Genomic DNA, 23,809 nt, shown 5'->3' on the forward strand with positions numbered 1-23,809 from the left:
TGGGATTCTGTGTCTCCCTCTCTCTCTGCCCCTCCCCTGCTCATGCTCTGTCTCTTGCTGTCTCTCAAAAATAAACATTAAAAAAAAATTTTTTTTAAAGAATGGCAAAATGTTGACATTTTTGCAGTTTGGTGGTAGGGACACAGAAGTGAACTATTCTATACCCTTTATTTAAGTGTGTATCTTAAATTCTTCAGAATAAAAAAGGTTAAAAGGGGGGGGGGGGGAGGGGTGCCTGAATGGCTCAGTTGGTTAAGCATCCAACTTTGGCTCAAGTCATGATTTCATAGTTTGTGAGTTCAAGCCCTGTGTCAGGCTCTGTGCTGACAGCTCAGATTCTGTGTCTCCCTCTCTCTCTGCCCCTCCCCTGCTCATGCTCTGTCTCTTGCTGTCTCTCAAAAATAAACATTAAAAAAAAATTTTTTTTAAAGAATGGCAAAATGTTGACATTTTTGCAGTTTGGTGGTAGGGACACAGAAGTGAACTATTCTATACCCTTTATTTAAGTGTGTATCTTAAATTCTTCAGAATAAAAAAGGTTAAAAGGGGGGGGGGGGTAGGGGTGCCTGAATGGCTCAGTTGGTTAAGCATCCAACTTTGGCTCAAGTCATGATTTCATAGTTTGTGAGTTCAAGCCCTGTGTCAGGCTCTGTGCTGACAGCTCAGATTCTGTGTCTCCCTCTCTCTCTGCCCTTTCCAGCTCAACTCTGTCTCTCAAAAACTAAATAACCATTAAAAAAAATTTTTTTTTAATTTTTTTTAACGTTTATTTATTTTTGAGACAGAGAGAGACAGAGCATGAATGGGGCAGGGTCAGAGAGAGGGAGACACAGAATCAGAAACAGGCTCCAGGCTCTGAGCCATCAGCCCAGAGCCCGACGCGGGGCTCGAACTCACGGACCGCGAGATCGTGACCTGAGCCGAAGTCGGCCGCTTAACCGACTGAGCCACCCGGGCGCCCCTAAAAAAATTTTTTAAATAAATAAATAAATAAATAGGGGAGACAGAAAAGTCTTTTTAAGTTTATAATGTCCACCTTATCTATTGAAAGATAGCAACAAACAGGTAAGTTCCACCTCCAGAGAAGGAGATACACTTTTTTACTGAAATTCTTTTTCCAACTGTGAGTACTGCATCATGTGCATATACTACCTAACCAAAGCTTAAATAAACTTTAAAATAAACATACTGATTGAACTTAACATAATTTCTAAAAGACATACATGCACAATGAAAGGAAGGGACAGAGTTCCCAGGCCCATCCAGATGCGCTCCCCAGGGGACATGTGATTCACAGAACACTAGTGAAGATGCCCTAAAGGCTACAGATCAGAACTATTTCCTTGACCAAATACTAAATATGCTGATAAATTAAAGGATCTTTCAGGGTCAAAGAAACATTACTCATCTAGCATTGTAATACTATACCGGGTTACACTAACACATATCTGCTTAGGCAATTAACTTGTAAATGGTAGATAAGTTTAAATTTTTTTTTAACGTTGATTTATTTTTGAGACAGAGAGAAACAGAGCATGAACGGGGGAGGGTCAGAGAGACAGGGAGACACAGAATCTGAAACAGGCTCCAGGCTCTGAGCTGTCAGCACAGAGCCCGACGCGGGGCTCGAACTCACGGACTGCAAGATCATGACTTGAGCCGAAGTCGGACGCTTAACCGATTGAGCCACCCAGGCACCCCTACAAATGGTCGAGAAGTTTAAATTCAAAACTCATAGATGAAATATTCCAATGGGGGGTTTGAACTGTATAGTTAACTATGTATAGCAATATGTAAAAATAAGAATCTAGACATCAAAATTGGCCTAGGATTAGATGTATATTTCATCCACTATACCTGCAAAGAATCTTTTTTTACTGAAACGAGGGCAGAACATATTCACACAGTAGTGTTAGATTAAGTATGATGAAACTGCACCTAAACCCAGTCCAAAGGCGAAAACTTGCCTGGTCTGGATTTCACCTAGGGGGTTGCTGCTGGCAGTCTATTAGCTGAGATTTGCCTATCAGCATTAACAAGCACATGGAGCCTTTAGGACAAAAGGTATCACTTTTCTTCAACACGGAGACAAAGACCTGGGACTGTTGGTAGGATCTGGTATCTTACATGATCAAGAAAGAGATTTATCATTTTTTCATGTAGTCAATATTTACCTTAAGAAATTTACACTCAAGAGTTCCCTGTAAATAACTATTTTTTCTCCTACAAAGATTTTCGATTAATGACAAAAGTTTCAAAAGCAAAACAGATTTTCAACAACCTAATGTACCACTCACGGCCACAATAACTTCAGTAGGCACCAGCTATTAGAACAGGGTTTCTCAACTTTAGTACTATGGACACTCTGGGCCAGAGAATCCTTTGTTGTGGGAAACTGTCCTGTGCACTGTAGGACAGTAGCAGCACCTCCAGCCTCCACATACCAGATGTCAGTAACAACCATCACCCGTTTTGAGGACCAGAAATGTCCCCATACACAGCTAAATGTCCCCTGGGGGGCTAAATACTCCCAGTTGAAAACCATTATATTTAACACCACCAAAAGGATTTTAACCGCAAGGAGGTCTGTGGCTATTATTACCAATAGTCTCAACCCCGAAGTAGAACAATACTAGCAGAGGAAGTCAGAACAGTGGCTACCTTTGGGGGTGGGGAAAGAAGGATAAAGGCTAGGAGGGAGCATGAAAAAGACTTGTGGGTGGAGGTAATCTTCCAGACCTCCATTTAGGTGGTCATCTTTTAAAGCTTTTTCTTTTTTAAATATTTTTTTAAATGTGTATTTATTTTTGAAGGAGAGAGAGACAGCGTGAGCAGGAGGGGCAGAAAGAGGGAGATGCAGAATCTGAAGCAGGCTCCAGGCTCTGAGCTGTCAGCACAGAGCCCGACGCAGGGCTCCAACCCACGAGCTGAGCTGTGAGATCATGACCTGAGCCGAAGTTGGACGCTTAACCGACTGAACCCACCCAGGCGCCCCTAAAGCTTTTTCTACTTGTATATTACACCTGGTGGGGGAGAAGATCACCCAAAAAATACGACAAAAAGAAAAACAAGATTAACAAGAGACTGGTACTATTTCCTTGCCTCAATGCTGCGAGAAATCAGGTGCAAGAGGTACAGAACCAAGGCATCTGAGGGGCAGGAAGAGAAGTCACTAAATGTTTCTTGATGACATGATTTACCCTTAAATTCAAGATAGGTGGCAGTATCCAGGTCCTTCCCTTAGCCACACAGCAAAAGCTACCCATTCCTTTTTACCTAAGAAGATTTCTAAGACTGATAATCACATCTGAGGTCAGGGGTCACATATCCTTTTCACCAAGACTTTCGTACCTTTGACTCTGGAAGTTAAGAAAGGCTCTTCAAAAATCCCTTTAGGGGCGCCTGGGTGGCTGTCGGTTGAGCATCTGACTTCGGCTCAGGTCATGATCTCATGGTTCGTGAGTTCAAGCCCCACATCGGGCTCTGTGCTGACAGCTCAGAGCCTGGAGCCTGCTTCAGATTTTGTGTCTCTCCCCCGCTCCACCCCGCCCTGCCCCTACTTGTGCTCTGTCTCTGTCTTTCAAAAATGAATAAATGTACAAAAAAAAAAAATTAAAAAAAAATCCCTCTAACAAGACAATCTCTAGCATTAAAGAAGTCTGCATGAGATCAGTCATGAAACATAATGGCTCCTAATATCAAGACAGTTGCCTGTTCCCAAGCAAGAACACCATTCAACAAGAACTAGATTCTCTACTCCACTTAGAGCAGTAAGATAATCTGAATCAAAAAAGGAAAGCAGGAGGGACCAAACAAAACAAAACACAGAATGACTTGTAGGTATTTCTGTTGACAGGAAAATTTTCAGACCAAGAAAGCAATTTCCTTGGGGCACCAGGGTGGCTCAGTCAGTTGGGCGCCCAACTCCAGCTCAGGTTATGATCTCGTGGTCTGTGAGTTCGAGCCCCGCATCAGGCTCTGTGCTGACAGCTCAGAGCCTGGAGCCTGCTTCGGATTCTGTGTCTCCATCTTTCTCTGTCCCTCCCCTGCTTACACTCTGTCTCTCTCTCTCAGAAATAAACATTAAAAAAAAAAAAAAATTAAAAAAAAAAAAGAAAGCAATTTCCAATATTGACTCAAATATTAACTACAAAGGAGTTTAGAGGATCTTCCTTATATATTCTACATATACATCCATAGATTTCTTAGGAAAAAAGAGTCATCACTCTAGACATTTTATGTTTCACTATTTTTTATAGTTTTATATTACAATTTTATTAACATCTCTTTTGGATTAATTAAAAAAGTCTGCAGCTATAGCTTTGAAAACTAAAGTAGTATCTCTTAAAAATACTTTTTAGGAGCACCTGAGTGGCTCAGCTGGGTTGAGCATCTGGCTCAGGTCAGGTTCAGCTCATGGGATCAAGCTCCATGTCGTCAGGCTCTGCACTGACAGCTCGGAGCCTGCTTGAGATTCTCTCTCTCCCTCTCTCTCTGCTGGTTCCCCAACTCATGCGCATGCACACCCTCTCCCTCAAAATAAATAAATAAACATTAAAAAAAAAACCCACTTTCCATAAGGAAGAAAAACTGAAGAGCACTCAAATCATCTGATTTTTCCCTTGTCCATTTCTTCTAATATGATGAGAGCAGAATAATCTTATGCAACCTGGAGAGAACGTGAACGACAACAAAACAACAACACTTACCTGAAACAGGGTTACTTGACTTTTGGTGCTGTTTCAAACCACCCAATGGTGTGCAAGGGAAACATTAGTGCTTCTCAAGGAAATACTGAGTAAATCAATATTTTTCTACAAATAATCATCATGTCGCTCTGAAGCAGAAGTCTGCTTAAGAAAAATTTCTTCTTGGGGCACCTGGGTGGCTCAGTCGGTTAAGCGTCCGACTTCAGCTCAGGTCACAATCTCACGGTCTGTGAGTTCGAGCCCCGCGTCGGGCTCTGGGCTGATGGCTCAGAGCCTGAAGCCTGCTTCCGATTCTGTGTCTCCCTCTCTCTCTGCCCCTGCCCCATTCATGCTCTGTCTCTGTCTCAAAAATAAATAAACGTTAAAAAAAAAAAATTTTTTTTAAAGAAAAATTTCTTCTTTAGGGACCCAGCACTATGTATTTAAAAAGTACCAACTATATTGTAATGGATTCAAATCACTACTTCTGCCATAAAGTTTCCAAAGCTTGGCCAGAGTTTAATACATCTTAAAACTAAACGGATTACAAAAAAGTTGCCCTTACTTCAGTGACTGTATGTTTGCATATTCAAATACTACATTCCTCTAAAACACTGCTGGTTTGCTAAAAGTTGTTGGAAACAAGAAATAATGAGCTACCAAAACACCAATTCCAAATCACGCAGCTCTGGTAGGTATTTAAAACTGTCAAGTATCAGGGCACCTGGCTGGCTCAGTCGGTGGAGTGTGTGACTCTTAATGTCAAGGTCGTGAGTTCAAGCTCCACGCTGGGTATGGAGCCTACTAAAAAACAGCAACAGCAACAAACTTGTCAAATATCCACGATTAAACTAGAATCAGGAACTTTAATAACAAGCAAGTTAAAGAGGGAGTCAAAGGGGAAAGGGCATCGGATTTGGATTCATCCAACAAAATGAGATTACTCCTGGGTAGACATTTTGAAACTTCCATGAAAGTCAATTCCTGGCTGATTGATTTTCCTCTGAATAAAATGTTCTTTCAAAGAACACAATCTCGGGATAACTACCTTAAACTTATTACAAACATTTACCAAATAATAGCTTATTTGTCCAGTTATACCACCATTAATCTGGGACTGGAATTCATCTACACCACAGATTAGCCTTTTCTATAAAGGGCCAGATAGTAAATATTTAAGTCTTTGTGGACATCATCTTTGTTGTGACTACTAACTGTGACACTGGAGCAGTGTGAAAGCAGCCATAGACAATATGTAAAAAGTATGATTATTTCCAATGAAACTTTATTTATGGACACCAAAATCTGAATTTTATATAATTTTTACATATAGTAAAATATATTTTTGACTTTTTTCAACCATTTATAACTTTGTAAAACCATTCATACTTCTTAGCTCATGCAGCAAGCAAAGTTTACTAGCCCTTAGTTTGCTGACTCCTGATCTATATGCTTTCATTTACTTATTATTTAAAAAAAAATTTTTTTTAATGTGTATTTATCTTAGAGAGAGAGAGACACACACACACACACACACACACACACAGAGTGCGAGAGGCGGCAGGGCAGAGAGAGCAGACAATCCAAAGCAGGATCCAGGCTCCGAGCTGTCAGCACAGAGCCCGATGTGGGGCTCGAACCCGTGAACCGTGAGATCATGACCTGAGCCGAAGTCGGGCCCTTAACCAACTGAGCCACCCAGGTGCCCCTTTACTTATTTTTAAGTAATATCTGCAGCCAACATGGGGCTCAAACTCACAGCCCTGAAATCGAGAGTCATATGCTCTGCCAAAGGAGCCAGCCAGGCACCCCTCTCATTTATTTTTATTAAACATTTCAAATTTACAAAAAAGTATAGACAATATTCTAACAACCATTTACTTACCACCTAACTTAAGAAATAAAACATCACAAAAACACTGAAGCTCTCTGACTTAACTATTCCAATCCTATTTTCCTCTCTTTTCCTCACAGGTAACTACTATACTGAATTTAGTATTTATCATTGCCATGCTTTTTCTTAATACTTTTACTTTATGTATGCAGGTATATCTATATGATAAATACAGGGTGCCTGGCTGGCTCAGTCAGTAGAGCATGCGACTCTTGATCTCTGGGTCATGAGTTTGAGCCTCACACTGGGCACAGAGGTTACTTAAAAAAAAAAAAGAAGAAGAAATACTGTGTTGTTTGTCAAGTTTAAAAGTTTTTATGGTATTATATATGGTATTACATCAACTCATTTTTTTAATATTACTTTTGATATTTATCCAAGTTGATACACATAACTAGATTATTCATTTAAATAGTATACAAAATGCCAATTACGAGGGGCACTTTGGTGGCTCACTCAGTTAAGTGTCCGACTCTTGATTTTTGGCTCAGGTCATGATCTCACAGTTCGTGAGTTCTAGCCCCAGGATGGGCTCCGTGCTGACAGAACAGAGCCTGCTTAGGATTCTCTACCCCCCCACCGCCCCCCGTCCCTGCTGCTTCTCTTCCACTCATGCTCTCACTCCCTCTCTCAAAATAATAAACTTAAAAAAAAAATGCCAATTATGAGTATACCACAATTTAAATTTTCAATTTCCTATTCACACAACAAATTAATCACACATCATATGGCAGGTACTGTTCTAGGTGCAAGGGCTACAACCGTGGATAAGGCATAGTTCTTACCTCCACAGAGTTTACTCTGATGAACACTAGCACTTTCCCTTTATTGATATTATCCCCTTTTCCCAAGTGAAGTCTCCAAAGTGCCCCTAAGCTAATTTTATCCAAAAAAATGCAGAGTGTTGAGGGTGGGGTGGGGGCAGGGGGAGAAGGCTACCAATTTAAGTAAATGGATGAGAAAAATTTTCCCTTCCCTTAAGGTTTAAAGAGGGTGCCTGGATGGCTCAGTCAGTTAAGCATCTGACTCTTGATTTCAGCTTGGGTCATTTAACCATTCGTGAGTTTGAACCCCACATCAGGCTCTGCGCTGGTGGTGCAGAGCCTGCTTGGGCTTCTCTTTCTCGCTCTCTCTCTCTCTCACTCTAAAAATAAATAAATAAATAAATAAACAAACAAACTTAAAAAAAAAAAAAACCCTCCAGGAATAAATCTCAGCCCAACTATCAAAAGTGTTAAGCTTTCAACATTCTAAAATTAGAAACTCCTCTGCAGTTGCCTTCATTGAAGCTAATGCCACAAATAGGTCGGTACTGATAAGACAACTGATTCCAGTTGCTTTTCCTTTTCATTTCCAAAAACCAGTGTCAGGCAGAAGGGAAGATAAAGATAAATAGTGTATATAAATCTTCTGATCAATCAGCAAAAGGAAAGATCTCAATAATCCAAACCTTAAGAGAACTGATAACAGGGGCGCCTGGCTGGCTCAATTGGTAGGGCTGTGATCTTGATGTTGGGGTTGTGGGTTTGAGCCCATGTTGGGTACAAAGATTACTTAAAAATAAAATCTTAAAAAAAAAAACAGAGAGAGATGGATAGAATTGATATTAGCTGGCCCAGAAGACAAGCTCTGCTCCTTGGAAGTATTTTAAAATAACAGGCTTTTTTTGTTTCAATTTTTTAAAATATTTATTTTTGAGAGAGAGAGAGAGAAAGAGAGCACGCACACACGCAGAGGAGGGGCAGAGAGAGAGGGAGACACAGAATCCGAAGCAGGCTCCAGGCTCTGAGCTGTCAGCCCAGAGCCTGACACGGGGCTCAAACCCACGAACCTTGAGATCATGACCTGAGTGGTAGTTGGGACACTCAACTGACTGAGCCACCCAGACACCCCTAAGATAACAGACTTCTTGAATAGGAATTAAGCAAGAGAATACCACCAACAATAATTAATGAAAGTCTCCAATGTTTTTTTAATCAAGGGTGATGGTAACTTTGAATATCTCATGGCCCTGAATTACTCAAATTTCCTATTATTCCCTAAGGATGTTTATGAAAACTAAGTTTGTTTCATTTTACTCTGTACAGCAGGCTCTGAATATAGGATAAAATAAAGAATGTGGGACTGTGGTACCACCAAAGTTAACCCCTCTATTCTAACCCTATTAAGGCCTACTAATAAGTTCTAAGTTCACTAAAAAAGTAAAATAAAATAAAATAAAATAAAGCTATTAAATAAAACAAATTGCCTTCACGCTAAATGCATAGAAACAGAATGAGGAAGACAAATAAATGACCCACAGGCAGGAAAACTAGTCAAAAGGAAATCTAAGTTGTACAAGACGTTTGGTCTTACCCATCTCCTGAAAACAGCATGACCCTCCCGACAGAGGAGTGTTTAACTCTCTGCCTCTGCCTATTGGGAGTTCAGCCAGAACTCCAGTAGGGGTTTCCACGTGAGCAGTCAGTGACTGGGAACTGTACGTGCTCCTTACTCCTGGAGCTGTTCTGATCTAAAAAGACTGTGGTGACAAGAGATGACTGTAGCAAAACTTTTACATTTAGATTTTGACAACTGACAGGGGTGAGGCACATTCCAAACATGAAATTTTTTTCTTTTTTTTTAAGTATTTTTATTTTGAAAGAGAAAGAATCTCAAGCAGACTCTACACTGTCAGCACAGAGGTCTCAATCTCACAAACCATGAAATCAGACGCAACATGTAACCAACTGAGCCACCCAGGAGCCCCCCAAGTTTTTCTTTTAAATGCCTACTCCTCTTTCCAACAACTGGTTACAGTCACGTGGTCAACAATCAAAACTCAAAGATATCTGCTTTTAAGAAAAGAAATGCTAATAAAGTACATAGTGTTCCCAAAGATACTTGAAGACAATTCTCATCACTGTCCAGCCACACTACTTCCGTCAAATTTAAAACTGGGTGGTTTTAGAAACTCTCACAGCGTGTTGGTATGAATGTAAACTGGTACACATTTTTGGAGAGTAGTTTAATAATATCTAACAAAATATTAAATATGTATACCCTTGATCCAAAAATTACATTTCTAGAAATTTTACTTACAGATACACTATAATGTACAAAGACGTATGTAAGATGTTTCAGTGGAACCCTGGTTACGACAAAACACATACGTGCATACGCACACTGGAAACATCCTAATTGTCCCTCAGAGGAAAGAGATTAAGTAAATTAAGGCATATCCACACAATGAAGTATTACAGACACTAAACAATGACACACACATGTGTATCATCTATATACCTATGCAAGCGCACACACACGTAGAAGAGTACGGCATAATGCACAAGAGTTTGAGCTTAAGAGTCAGACCTTCTTTTTCTTTTAATGTTTAATTATTTTGGGGTGCCTGGGTGGTTCAGTCAGTTAAGAGTCCGACTGCGGCTCAGGTCATGATCTCACAGTTCATGGGTTTGAGCCCGGCATCGGGCCCTGTGCTGACAGCTCAGTCTGGAGTCTGTTTTGGATTCTGCGTCTCCCTCTCTCTCTGCCCCTACCTGCGCGCGGCGCGCTCTCTCTTTCTCTCTCAAAAAACAACAACAACAACAAAAAAAAACCGTTTATTAACATTTTTTAATGTTTATTTATTTTTGAGAAAGAGAGAGAGAGAAAGCACACAAGTGGGGGAGGGGCCGAGAAAGAAAGAAAGAAAGAAAGAAAGAAAGAAAGAGAATCCCAAGCAGGCTCTACACTATCAGTGCAGAGCCCCACACAGGGCTGGATCCCACAAACTGTTAGATCATGACCTGAGCCAAGACCAAGAGCCAAATCTTAACCAGCTGAGCCAGCAGGCGTCCCTCTGGTCAGACTTTCCGACCCCTTATCCCAGCTCTTGTGCTTACAGGTCCGTGGCTACAGGCGAGTCACTGAACTTCTCCAGGACTTGTTTTCATTTGTAAAATGGGAATGATAACAGCATCTACCTTTAGAATATTGCAAAGATTAAACAAGTTAATTCAGGTGAAGTGCTTAGAATAGTGCCTGGCACACAGAAAAGCTCAGTAAGTTGTCAGTCATCATTAAAAGCATATCCAAGGTATTAAATGAATATGGGCAAGCAATCACAATAGCTAAAACTAAGCAACTGGGGCAAACATTGAGAGATTTTGAAAGTAGTACACTCAGGATTTGGTAAGCCTGTCTCATACTTACACCTGAATTGTAAAAACTGCTGAATAAAGGCACTATTCCTACTTAAAAGGCACTTGGTCCTAATATGCTGTTACTTAATTTATACATACACTGTGTCAAGTAGTATAGTTATTTTAAGACACGTATTCTCTTCTGGGCTATACATCGTCTTCAAGACTGAGGTTGTGTCATTTATCTCTATCTCATGTATCTCTATACTCACACTCTACAACACCTACATATGTCTTTCCCATAGTAGGTGTGCAACAAACATTCTATGAATATACAAATGGTCAGGGTATTTTAGTTCTCCACAACCAGTGGATTTAAGTGGTTACAAAGCTCTGACAGGTAGAACAAGAGAAGAAAACCAAGTTTTCTCTTTATCAGAGTGATTAACTCTCATTTTCCTAGACTGAAAAAATCTAGGATGGGGAAAAACACCTGGGATCTATATTCCATGAACTGGAAGAATAACCCCACATCACTGATCAGAGCTTTGGATTTTCTGACATAATCTTATTTCACAAACTAGGTAGTCAACATTCCTAAATTTCTTTAAGATTTTATTTTTAAGTAACCTCTACACCCAACATGGGGCCTGAACTCACAACCCCAAGATCAAGAGTCGCATACTCTATGGACTGAGCCAGCCAGGCACCCCTCCTAAATTAAGTTTAATAACCTCGTAAGTAATACTCAAATTATGTATATTCAATGTGAAGAGAATAAAAGCAATGAAAGTCTTCAAAGATCAAGACTTGTCAGCAACAGGAAAGGTACACAGCCATAAACTCAAATATTCTTTCCTGGTTGAAATTGCTCTGATATCCATGAAAATATTTCACCCTTAAAATTTTCATTTAAAGAATTATACACACACACACACACACACAGGGAAAAAACTCTTATTACAACACCAAAAAAGCAAGATACCATTTCACACCAATTTGGAAGGCTTTTATAGAAATAACCAACAGAAGGGGTGCCTGGGTGATTCAGCTGGTTGACTTAAAAAAAAAAATTTTTTTTTTTAATGTTTGTTTATTTTTGAGAGAGAGAGTGCAAGTGGGAGGGGGGCAGAGAGACACACAGAATTGGAAGCAGGCTCCAGGCTCTAAGCTGTCAGCACAGAGCCCGATGCAGGGCTTGAACTCATGAACTGCAAGATCATGACCTGAGCGAAGTCGGACACTCAACCAACTGAGCCACCCAGGTGCCCCTAAGCTAGTTGACTCTTGATACTGGCTCAGGTCATGATCTCATGGTTCCGAGTTCAGAGCCTGCTTGGGATTCTCTCTCTCTGCCCCTTCCCTGTGCATGCACTCTCTCTCTCTCAAAATAAATAAATAGGGGGCTCCTGGGTGGCTCAGTCGGTTAAGTGTGCGACTCTTGGTTTTGGCTCAGGTCATGACCTCACAGTTCCTGAGTTCGAGTACTGCGTAGATTTCTGTGCTCCTGCTTGAAATTCCCTGTCCCGCGCTCGCTCGCGCTCTCTCTCTGCCCCTCCCACATGTGCACTCTCTCTCAAATTAAATAAACTTCAAAAAATTCAAAATAAACATTTAAAAAAAATTTTTAAAGCAAAAAATAAAGTGTTGGTAAGGATGCTGGACTCCTTGTGCATTGCTGGTGGGAATGTAAATGGTACAGTCACTGCAGAAAATAGTATGATGGTTCCTTGACAAATTACATGATCCACCAATTCCAACTCTGGGTACATACCCCCAAAGATTTGAAAGCAAGGACTCAAACAAATATCTGCATACCCGTGTTCACAGCAGCATTATACACAACAGCCCAAAGGTAGAAATAGCCCAAGTATCCACTGACAGATAAAAAGATAAAATGTGATATATACATAAAATGGGATATATATTTAGCCTTGAAAAGGATGAAATTCTGACACACACTACAAGATACGGATGAACCTCGAAAACATCATCCAAGCAAAATGAGCCAGACACGATAGGACAAATATTGTATGATTCCACTTATACGAGGTACCTAAAGTAGTAGAATGTATACAGACAAAGCAGAATGGTTGTAAGGAGCTGGTCAGGGGAGGGATAATAGCGAGTTATTTTTTCATAGGTATGGGAATTTCAGTATGGGAAGCTGAAAAAGTCTGGAGATGGATAGTGGTAATGGTTGCATGACAACGAGAATGTACTTAATGACACTGAACTGTGTACTTAAAAATGCTTAAAATGGTGAATTTATGTATATTTGACCACAAACTATGTGGCAAATTCACCATTATCTTTTAAAAGAATGTCTAACATTTACTGAATAATTACTATCTGCACAGTACAGAAAAGTTAAGTAAAAGATCTTACAACTACCAGTAAATGGTGGAGTAGAAATGTGAACCCAGGACTTTGACTGTGGAGCTATACTTTTAATCATTACCATGTCCAAAAGTTATTCTAGTTTAACCAAAGAAAGCAAGCTTTGAAGTAATTAAGTGAAAAATCTCCACTAAGAGTAGTAGCAATACTAGACTGTGTTCTCATATCCAGACACCTGAATTCAATTTATGCACAACACTGAGAATGGTTGGTTCAGGGATGGGGGGGTTGGGGAAGGGGGACACAACACCAAAGGTTTTCAGAATAACAAGCAAAAGCTAACGGGGCCCAGTCTAGACAGCACACTGATATGCACTAAGCAGCTCCAGTAACAACAGAATTAAAACACCCACGTCCAAAGGCTTCTTCAGTTAATCTATATAGCTATAAAACAATGACTAAAACATTTCACCATTCTCCTACAATAATTTTTTGAACCATAACAGTATCCCTTATACAGTCCTTTTCACACCCTCAACCCAACTGAATCCAGAAGATGGCAGAATCAAAGGAACTACAGACACCTTAAAATTTTATTTTTTAATGTTTATTTTTGAGAGAGAGCGAGCGAGTGAGCATGAGCAGGGGAGGGGCAGAGAGAGAGGGAGACAGAATCCGAAGCAGGCTCCAGGCTCTGAGCTGTCAGCACAGAGCCAGATGCAGGGCTTGAACTCACGAGCCGAGAGATCATGACCTGAGCCGCAGTCGGACACTTAACCGACTGAGCCCCCCAGGCACCCTTAAAATCTTTTTTTTTTTAAGTTTATTTATTTACCTTGACAGAGAGGGAGAGAGAGAAAGGGGGGGGGGGGCGGGAAGAGAAGAGAAAATCCCAAGCAGGTTCCACACTGACAGCGTGGAGCCTGGATGCAGGGCTCGAACTCACAAACCATGAGATCATGACCTGAGCCAAAATCAAGAGCGGAAACTTAACCAACTGCGCCACTCAGGCCCCTAACGTTTTATTTATTAAAAAAAATTTTTTTTAATGTTCATTTTTTGAGACAGAGAGAGCATGAGGGCGCACATGAGCAGGGGAGGGGCAGAGAGAGAGGGAGGCACAGAATTGGAAGCAGGCTCCAGGCTCTGAGCTGTCAGCAGAGCCTGACGTGGGGCTCCAACTCACAAAACATGAGATCATAACCTGAGCAGAAGTCAGATGCTTAACCAACTGAGCTACCCAGGCGCCCCTAACATTTTATTTTTGATACAACTTTATCATATTGTATTTTATTCCCTCCTGTGAACGTTATCGTATTCGGCCAGCCAGAATACCAGGTTTCATCTGGAAATGAAAACTGCCCAGATTCTAACCTTGGTTATACACTTCTGTGACATCCACCACTCTGTATATGACAGAACTGGGAACCAACAATTTAATACCAGATAGATATCAAAGCCTTGATATCTTGATGCAATAGTCATGCAACAATCAAAACAACTCATAACTACTCATGAACTGTAGTAACTCATTATACTTCAAATAAATTTTTACATCCCTATTTAGGCTAGAAAGGTCTTATTCCCTTGAATCCTCAAGATTTTTCAAAGATGCACTTGTTATTTTTAAGATGTTTCTGTCCACTGCAAAACACAGCTGTAAAAAATCTTTTTCCAGGGGTGCCTGGGTGGCTCAGTCGGTTGAGTATCCAACTTGGGCTCAAGTCATGATCTCACAGTTCTTGAATTCGAGCCCCACATTGGGCTCTGTGCTGATAGCTCAGAGCCTAGAGCCTGCTTCAGATTCTGTCTCTCCCTCTCTCTCTGCCCCAACCCCGCTTGTAGTCTGCCCTCTCTCTCTCTCAAAAATAAATAACCATTAAAAAAAAAAAAAAAAAACCCTTTTCCAGTCACCCATATTCCTTGAAACCTTTCAGTCAATACTGATGCACTATACAGAATTTAGATGGGAAATAGCATGCTAAGCAGAAAGTGAAGAGTTAAAAATGAAGGCTAATGAAAACTTCGTATTGAGTCTTAGTACAATCAGAAACCATTATTCTAGTTTCTATTTGTTTGGCACAAAATACCTGGATTTAAAATACTCTAAAAAACCAAAACTTCAGGGCCACATGGGTGGCTCGGTTGGTTAAGTGTCCCACTCTTGGTTTTGCTCAGGTCATGATCTCAAGGTTCATGGGATCAAGCCCTGAATCAGGCTCTGTGATGACAGTGCAGAGCCTGCTTGGGATTCTCTCTCCTCCCTCCCTCCCTCCCTCCCTCCCCCCTCTGGCCCTCCCCTGCTTGCTCTCTCTCAAAATAAAGAAACTTTAAAAAAGTTTTTTTTTTTTTTTTAAACCAAGCCTTTCAAATATATAAAGCACTCAGCTGAGGAACAGAGCATTTTTTATTACTTGGAAATAAAACAAACAAAACAGCATCAGAGAAACATATTAATTTACTAATGGACACTTACAAGCCAAAATCTAGTATATGTCAAGAGTGTCATGACACTCACATCAAATTTTCATAGAATCTAATACACAGTCTTCTAGCCAACCTGTCCAGGGCACTAAGGAATTCACAAGATCAACTGCTTCCATCTTTCTGATAGCAATGCATCAGCCTAGCCATATAAAATATGTTAAAGAATGATTAGAAAACTGCTCCTCCATCCAAATAATGTTATCCTACAGGGGAAACATTTTCAGTACTTTTCACTGGCAGCTCAAAGTAGGAGATAAAAGTTTGAAATTCAGGAGTCCGCACCATTCAGGTAACCTTTATGCCTTTAAACTATGTAAGGACAAATTTCTCAAAGTTTTGTTTTAATTCCAAGACAAACATACCACCTTCAAAGGACTGAAAAACCAAAGGTTTTACTCTTTCTGTCCTCTGATCCCCAGGTCGGTCTGCATGCCTCACAGGAGAGAAAGACAGATGGGCTTTGCAGATTCCTTAGTATGACAGCGACGTCTTCACAGAAAGGAAGGGCTTCTTGCTCTTGGCTCACAGGTTTCTGTTCACTTACAAAACTGCAGCCTTCCTCTCCTGCATCTAGCACATGAGATCGAAGGTGGTGGGAGCAGCATCCCCCTGCGAATTCACTGAAAGTGAGGCCAAGCTGGATGAATGGTGCCACTTGCCTTAGAGGACTCATGGGGGGGGGGGGGGGGCGCGGAATGGCAGCCTCCATACCAGTGAAATTTCTAAAAAATATCTAGCTTAATGCCACCATTCTAATTCTCTGGAAAACCAGCACACAAAAGCAATCAATTCCCTCATTCCAGAGTGACAACCCTTAGAAAACTTTCACCTCAAAGAGGAAAGCAGAATGGCAAAGCACAGTACTCTCAAAGCACTGAGATCACTAATACCTTAAGAAGCTCTTTCATGGTCAAATAGTTGTGAGAGCCTTTGCATACTTTAGCCATTCTTTTACCACTCCCAATGTACAACGTGTCTTTAGACATGCAAGGCTCTGAGAAGTCATGCTGGGAGGAAATGTGCCTTAACTTAATGTAACCCCAAATTTTTCAAAACACTATTTGACCACAGAACTTTTTTCACATAAGACCTATAGATGCTATTCTATTTTTTGTTTTGTTTTTTTGTTTTTGCTTTTGTTTTTAGAGCAAAAGAAAACTCTGTGAGAAATGTTAGGAGAATGGTAAGATCACAACTTTTGGGGTCAGGCAGAGTTGTCCAAATACGGATTCCAGCAAAATGACAACATCTCTGGAAACTGGGTTTTCTCATCTATAAAATGGTTACAATATCTCCCTCACAGAGTTACCATCTGAATTAAAATAGTACAAAGCCTGTACACAAAGAAAGTGCTTGAAAAATGAGCTTACATTAAAAAAATTCTTTTAAATTCTAAAAGTTGCAAAAATCCAATCCAAAAAAATCTGAGAAAAAAATTACAGAATCCATGACTGAGACACTCCTTGAGCGGTATAAACTTCCCAGGATTTTGCGACCTTTTCTGTTCACTGGGATACTGGGGCAGATTTAAATCTGTCACATTTAAGACGAAAAACAGGAGTACACCACACCTACAGATGAAAATAGCTGCAAACAGAACTCCTGTCGTAGAAGGGTATTTCCGTCTTCAGTGATAAAAAGAATATGAACAAGAAAAAAGGAGTTATGAGGAGAGCACATAACAAGTAAAAAGCGTGCAGTGTCTCACAGCTTATTAAGCACCTTTATGTATAGTCTCATCTGACAGAAATCTCTGGATTTCTGGGGTGTACAGCAGCTCTCCGATCCCCATTTCTGAGGTGAGGAAACTATGGCCTGAAGGTTACAAATGACCAAACCAAGGTCACACAGACGATAACTAGCAGAGCCAGGACTCCCAACTCTGTCCTTCTGCCCCAGAATATAACAAAAGGGATACCTTCTAAATGTATGCGGCATTTTCTCATATTCCTATTTTTAGAATCTTTTGGGTGACGGGCGCCATGCTAGGCACTGGAGACACAACAGTAGAAAGACGTGGTGTTTTTGAGGATGTTTACAGACCACGGAGGGGAGACAAGCAATATTTACAGAGTGAGATCAAAGAAGAAAGCGTATCTAAGTCTCTCTGGGAAAGTCAGGGAAGGCTTCCCACAAAGTAGCATTTGAGGTGGGACCTGGAAGCTGATCTGGGAACCAGAAGAACTGTATCTGCTCACGTACAAACCGTAAGGGAGAGATGCAAGGCTGGACAGAACGGCAAGGGCCAAGATTCCAGGGCCCGAATACTATGCAAGGTTTAAATTGCACCTTTACACAAGTGGAAACTATTGAATACTTTTGAGAAAGACCAAGACAATAATCAGATCTCTGTGTTAAGCCATTCTGAATACAATATGATTGAGAGTTTAAAAGGGAACAAAACTAAAAGCAAAGAGATCATGGCAATCTTCCAAATGAGAGTTGTAGGCCCAAAGGAGACCAGCAATGGAAATAGAGAAAGAGATACTGATTCAGAAATATTTAGAAAATAATGAATAAGAGAGAACTGGACAACCCATTGCTGGCTTAGGTGACACAGAAGGGGAGCCGACGATGAACACGCTGGGTGTGAGGTACGGATGGAAATCAGAGGCAGAGGAGCCTAGCACAGAGTAGAACACCAGAAACAAGAGGCTAGACTTTAAGAGAGATGCGATAATGTATATGAACACATGAAGGGTTTTTTTGAATAATCAAGTGTTATTTATCATTTCAATGGGAAGGCAGTAATTTTATCATTATTTGTATGATGCTTCAAAGTCCACACTTTAAAATCCCATATTATGCTAATCACATTTCGTACGTTTGTTATAAACAACTGTGAGATTAGGAAAACAGTTATTAGTCTCATTTGATCAACAAATATTTATTAACTATGTATCAAGCACTGTATTAGGCATTAAAATACCAAAATAAATCCATGCTTTCATGGACCTTGTATCATAGGAAGGGAAACAGTAAGCAATAAATGTAAAAAAAAAAAAAAAAAAAAAAAAAGGGGGTGGGTGGGTCACCTGGCCCTGGCTTGCTCAGTCAGAGGGAGCATGTGACTCTTGATCTCAGGGTCGTGAGTTTGAGCCCCACTTTGCTATAGAAGTCACTTAAATAAATAAACTTTTAAAAAAAGCAATAAATCTAACAAATGTGTTATAAAGTTATAAGTGCTATAAAGAACAAAAATAGAGGGGTGCCTAGGCGGCTCAGTTGGTTAAGCATCCGACTTCGGCTCAGGTCATGATCTCACAGTTCATGAGTTCGAGCCCTGCATCGGGCTCTGTGCTGACAGCTCAGAGCCTGGAGCCTGCTTCAGATTCTATGTCTCCCTCTCTCCCTGCCCCACCCCAACTCATGCTCTGTCTCTCTCAAAAATAAATAAATATTAAAAGTTTTTGTAAAAAATAAAAAACAAAAATAGAACATGGAAGAATTAGGGGTGAGGGGTGGTGAAGGTGCAATTTTAAGAGGTAGGATAAGACCTCACTGAAAAGGTGACATATTTAAACATAAACTTAAAGTTGAGGAAATTAGTCATTTGTATTATCTCTGTAGGAAAAACTATTTCCCACTGGCAGGAAGAGCTAGTGCCAAAATCCTAAGATACAGAATGTAAATAATGTATTTAAGTAACAAGTCAAGGTAGCTGGAACTGAGTAAGCAACAGGGAGAAGGACAGGTCAGCAGAGAAGGGGTAGGGAACCGCAGATCATTTAAGATCTTGTTGGCCACTGTAAGGACAGACTTTTACTGAGGAATACGAGAATTTAAAAATTAGGAGCCTTATAAGAGCAGGTGAGATGGGGGGAAAAAATTAGAAGCGTTCCTCAAGGTCACGTAGCTAACAAATGTTAAAACTAGGATTTGACCCAGGATTTCTAGATTCTCTATACCAGTGTTCTACTAGGCCCACCTGCCAGTTACTAGTCCCACAACCTTCCTCCCAGGAAGTCTGAATTTAAATACTCTCAAAAAGCTACTTTGGAAATAACTTCTAGGTAAGAAATGCACAAACTCTCCAGTTAACATTTCTAATCCCTCACAACTATAACGGGTACTTATTAATCCTCATGTCTAATCTAAATCCTACTGACATTCCAGCCTACATCTGGGGAGATTACAAATTCCACCTTCCCCCAAAATGAGACAAGATCAAGAAACTTTTCATCAAGAGGTTTAAAGCACGACTTTCAGATTCAAGTAATGATAAGTTGAATTATTTTCAAAATGTGTATGTTTTTACATTATCTGTGAAAATCAAGGAGAAAATGGCTCAGGAATGTGGAAGTGTTGTCATTTTTTGTCAATAGTTTACTGGTTCGTAACAATTAAATTCACGTGTTGTCAAAGCTGCTTCCGCAATTACTAGAACTCTTTGAGGTCTGGGATTTGACCAGTCTCACACCTCAAAAGTAACAAAATATGTGTTCTTATTCACCTGTTGCTTTTGGTACAATAACCCAAAACTCTTGATAGCTTCTTGCCAGTTAATGGCAATGTAAGACAAAGATTAAAGGATTTGAGGGAGACACCAGCTAAGAAGTGTAAAAGATGGGCTAAGCTCTTTGACCACCCTGGGTCACTGCTCTCCAACTGAATGAACTCAAAAAACTACACAGGAATATTTCATACATCCGCAAGAGAGTAAAAGATGCAACATGAAAAGGAAGCATTTCAAATCAGATCTATCCTCCAATGCTTTCATCATTACCACCTGAATACAGGGGTCTCTGCTCTATGGACTCTGGAGCCACCAAGATCTGCAGAAAGTATCGCAGAAATAGAATACTGAGGATAAACTAAACAACACAGCTAAGAGAAGCTCTCCCCCCGAAAAGCCAGCCCTTTTCAACAAAAACTGAACTTCCTCATGCATCTTTTCCCAAGCTTAGCCAATGCAGGCGAACTGCAACTTTGTGTGGCATTGTCTGATAGGTTGGATTTTTCCTGAGCAAGAGGTGGACAGCTTTATGCCAGGGCTAGATTTATAGTCAATCTGGGTGTGTCTTTTTTTTTTTTTTCTTCTTCCCTCCCCTCCAAACTGCTTCAGAAAATGCCTGACTACCGGACCTTGATGTGTTATGATGCCGTTCAATACTGCAAACGGTCTGGGAAAGAAAATTCCTTCGTCCGAGTTATGGCTCAAACCTTACACTTTCTCTAGCAGTTGTGTTAATCAATCAAAGTTGGCTTGGCTTTTCTCAATGAGCCCAGCAACACGAGCATTCTGAGTGCAGAGGGCTGCTTGTCAGCATGCTTGTCCCAGTGGGTTGGCTAACATGGAATATACTCCAAAGTCCCGAAACAACTGCTGCTCCCCTACACGCGCACCTCCAGCCTGGTGGGTGGGGAAGGTGAGGAAGGAAGGAACGGTAAACTGAAACAAGAGGCCTGGTTTACATACAACACACTCCTTAAAGCCAGGATGAATCCGGAGGACCCAGCATAAGATCAGGAGGACAATACTACTGACACACTGACCCCACCCCACATGCTGCAGGTCCGTAACCAAATTCCAACCAACCTGAAGGTCTGGCCAGGCCCAACCAGCGGGGAGGAAGGGTGTAGCAGGTTAGAAACATTTGTCCAAAAAAAAAAAAAAAAAACAAAAAAACAACCATTAAAGAAAGGAAGAACGGGAAAAAGGAAAGGAGGAAGGGGAAAGGGGGTGAGACAAGCAGCACTTCAATGAACTCTGGGACTATGAAGTTCAGAGAAAATCGCCACTTCTTCCCTCCCCAACCCCGTGGCCTGATTTATGCTAACACAGCAGTGAAAGTCACCGCCAGAACGCAGATGTAAAGGGCTGATGAGGGAACCTGGTCAACACTGACCCTAAACAAGGATGTGAAGGCAGCCTCTATTCAGACCCTTTTCGAGCTGCCTCTAAACAGGAAGTTAACAGCCGTCACACAGTCAGGGGAGGCAGACCACAGTGTGGTAAAGACGGATGCTGCTGCCGGCTACGGGTCCCTGTCACTCCAGGGACATGTTGTCAAGTAAGGAATAAACAGGACAGAAGTCCAGGGGCCTCACCGCTTCTCAAACTGGGTCACTCAGCCTGCAGGTCTGGGTTCTGACTCCTACTGGTCATCAACAGCCGTCTGCTGCGCTCCTCACCACGCTGACTACGTCGGCCGCTAGGCTAGAACCCTCGCTCCTCTACAAACGGAAGACAGCGCTACCACCACATCGGTACGCCGGCGACCTACCCGCTCAGAACGCCCAAGGAAAGAGGACGCTGGGCCCAGCCCATCCCCAAACGGTGACTAGGTGTCGTCACCAAAGGAGCGGCACAGATGGGGGGCCCTCCTTGCACACGTACCGGAGCCCTCCCCAGCACCACCTGCAGCAGCCCCAGAGGCAGCCTCCTTCACCCGGCGCGGCGCGGACGGGAATGGTACTCCAGAACGGTACTCTATCCGCAGGGCTCCGGCACCAAGCACGTGAAGGAGACTTCTAGGAAGAGTTCAGGTCAGTGCAGCCCAGAGAAAGCAGTGCAGTCAGCACTCAACACCCCAACAGGTTAACTAACCTCCAACACACAGACACCGCTGCTGCTGCCAGAAAACAATGGGACAGCAGTGGACGGGGAGGAGGACTGCGAAGAAGCACAGGCGGAAGGGAAGAATTCACTTTGTATCACATGCACGCACTGTCTATCCAAAACTAAATTCTTAGAAATAAAAATGTTTCAAACACTCAAAAGCCCCAGCTCTTCCCCGCGGATCTGTGCAAACCGCGTTGCCCCAGCTGCTGCTACCCAGAGCTCGCGCTGCAGTGTGGCCTCCCCTTCGCCGAAACATATAGTAAGCGTCCCCCAGCTCTCCCACGCGCACACAAAAGCCCTCCGCACCACCACGCATCGGAAACGAGAAAACTCCCGGTTCTCCGGATGACAGCAGAAGAAAAGGCTGAGAGCTGGCTCGGCGAACACGCACATGCCACCCACCCGCCATCAGGGCCTCTGTCTCCACCGCGGCGCCAGCCCTGGGCGCTAACACCTTGTGTCTGGGAAGAGTGCGAAGAGGCGAGCAAGCCTTCACGGAGGGGAAGGCTGTCCCGGGCTGGCGCTGGGCGCCCACAGCGGGGCTCGCTCCTCGGGGCAGCCGCGGGCGGGGCGGCAGAAAGGACGCTAGGTCCCGGAGTGGCTAGGGGAGGGCCGGTCCCAGTCCCGACGACCCCCAGGCGCCGAGCTGGGATGCACGCGCAGGGCGTCCCGGGAGCCCCGCGGGGTCAGGGGCAGCTGAGTCGCTACTCAGCTCAGAAGAGAAGCGCCCACACGGGCGGGGACAATTCCCTTCCCCGGCGGGAGGGCGACGGAATAAAGGAGCCAGGTTCCGCGCTGCCGAGCCCTTCACCTACATAAAGAAAAACCCTCGCGCCGCCCGCACCCTGCGGACCCCCCGGGGGCCCGGGCGGCCAGGAGACCCGGCCCTGCGCGCGGGGGAGCGGCCCCCACGCCCCGAGGGCGCCCCCGGGGGCGGAGAGGGTCGGGGGGGGCGCTAGAGAGGAGCGGAGGGGACGCATGGCGGGCGGGAGGCCGGGAGTGGAAGCGAGGATGGCGGGGGAAACGGGGCGCGCGGGAGGGGAGAGAGAGTAAAAGCAGAAGGAACGGAGGGACGCGAGGCGGGGGCGCGCGAGGCCGAAGGGAAAGGCCGGGGCGCGCGCGCGGGCGGGGGAGGGGACGAGGTGAGGGGAGCGCGAGGCGGGGGCGCGCGGGGCCGGGCGGGGGAGGGGGACGCGAGGCGGGGGCGCGCGGGCGGGCGTCGGCTCGCGGGCGCTTCCCCTCCCCCGCCCTCCACCTTTCCCTTCCCCCACCTCCGCGGCCGCCGCCGCCGCCGCCGCCGCCGCCGCCTCCTCCTCCCGGCTCCCTGCCGTCCTCGCTGCTCACCGCCCCCGGGCGGGCGGGCGGCCAGGCGGGCCTAGGCCAAAGCTCCTCACCTGGCGGTGGCGGTGTAACTCCCGGCGAGCTCGCCTCCTCAGGCGGCGGCGGAGGCGTCGAAAAAGGGAGGCGGCGGCACAGTGGGTTCCGGGCCCCGCCGACGGGACCGGGGGCGGGGGCGGGGGAGGGGGGCGGGCCGGCCCGGGGCGGGCGGGCGGAGCAGACACTGCGGTACAGACGGGGGCAGCGGCGGCGGCGGCGGCGGCGGCTGCACCGGCGGCGGCACCACACAAACAAGGACGCTGATTGGGCAGCTGCCAAGCGCCTCGGCTCCGCCTTCCCCACACGCCACGACGCCCATTGGGCGACCTAAGCCGGC

At 43.5% G+C, this 23,809-nt stretch overlaps 1 protein-coding gene across 2 annotated transcripts in view; it reads right to left on the reverse strand.

The window, feature by feature from the left end:
• Nucleotides 1-23,809, reverse strand: part of GATAD2B (GATA zinc finger domain containing 2B) — an 86,076-nt gene that overhangs the window by 61,884 nt on the left and 383 nt on the right. Inside the window, exon 1 of one of the 2 annotated variants that reach the window (XM_053209340.1) lies at nucleotides 23,490-23,670. The exons of the other annotated variant lie outside the window; for it this stretch is intronic. The gene's annotated coding sequence lies outside the window, so the exon portion shown is untranslated. Of the gene's footprint in view, nucleotides 1-23,489; nucleotides 23,671-23,809 lie in introns of those variants that run through there. 2 annotated transcript variants of the gene reach the window in all.

This window comes from Acinonyx jubatus, chromosome E4 (genome assembly GCF_027475565.1).
Source record: "Acinonyx jubatus isolate Ajub_Pintada_27869175 chromosome E4, VMU_Ajub_asm_v1.0, whole genome shotgun sequence".
Lineage (NCBI taxonomy): Eukaryota > Metazoa > Chordata > Mammalia > Carnivora > Felidae > Acinonyx > Acinonyx jubatus.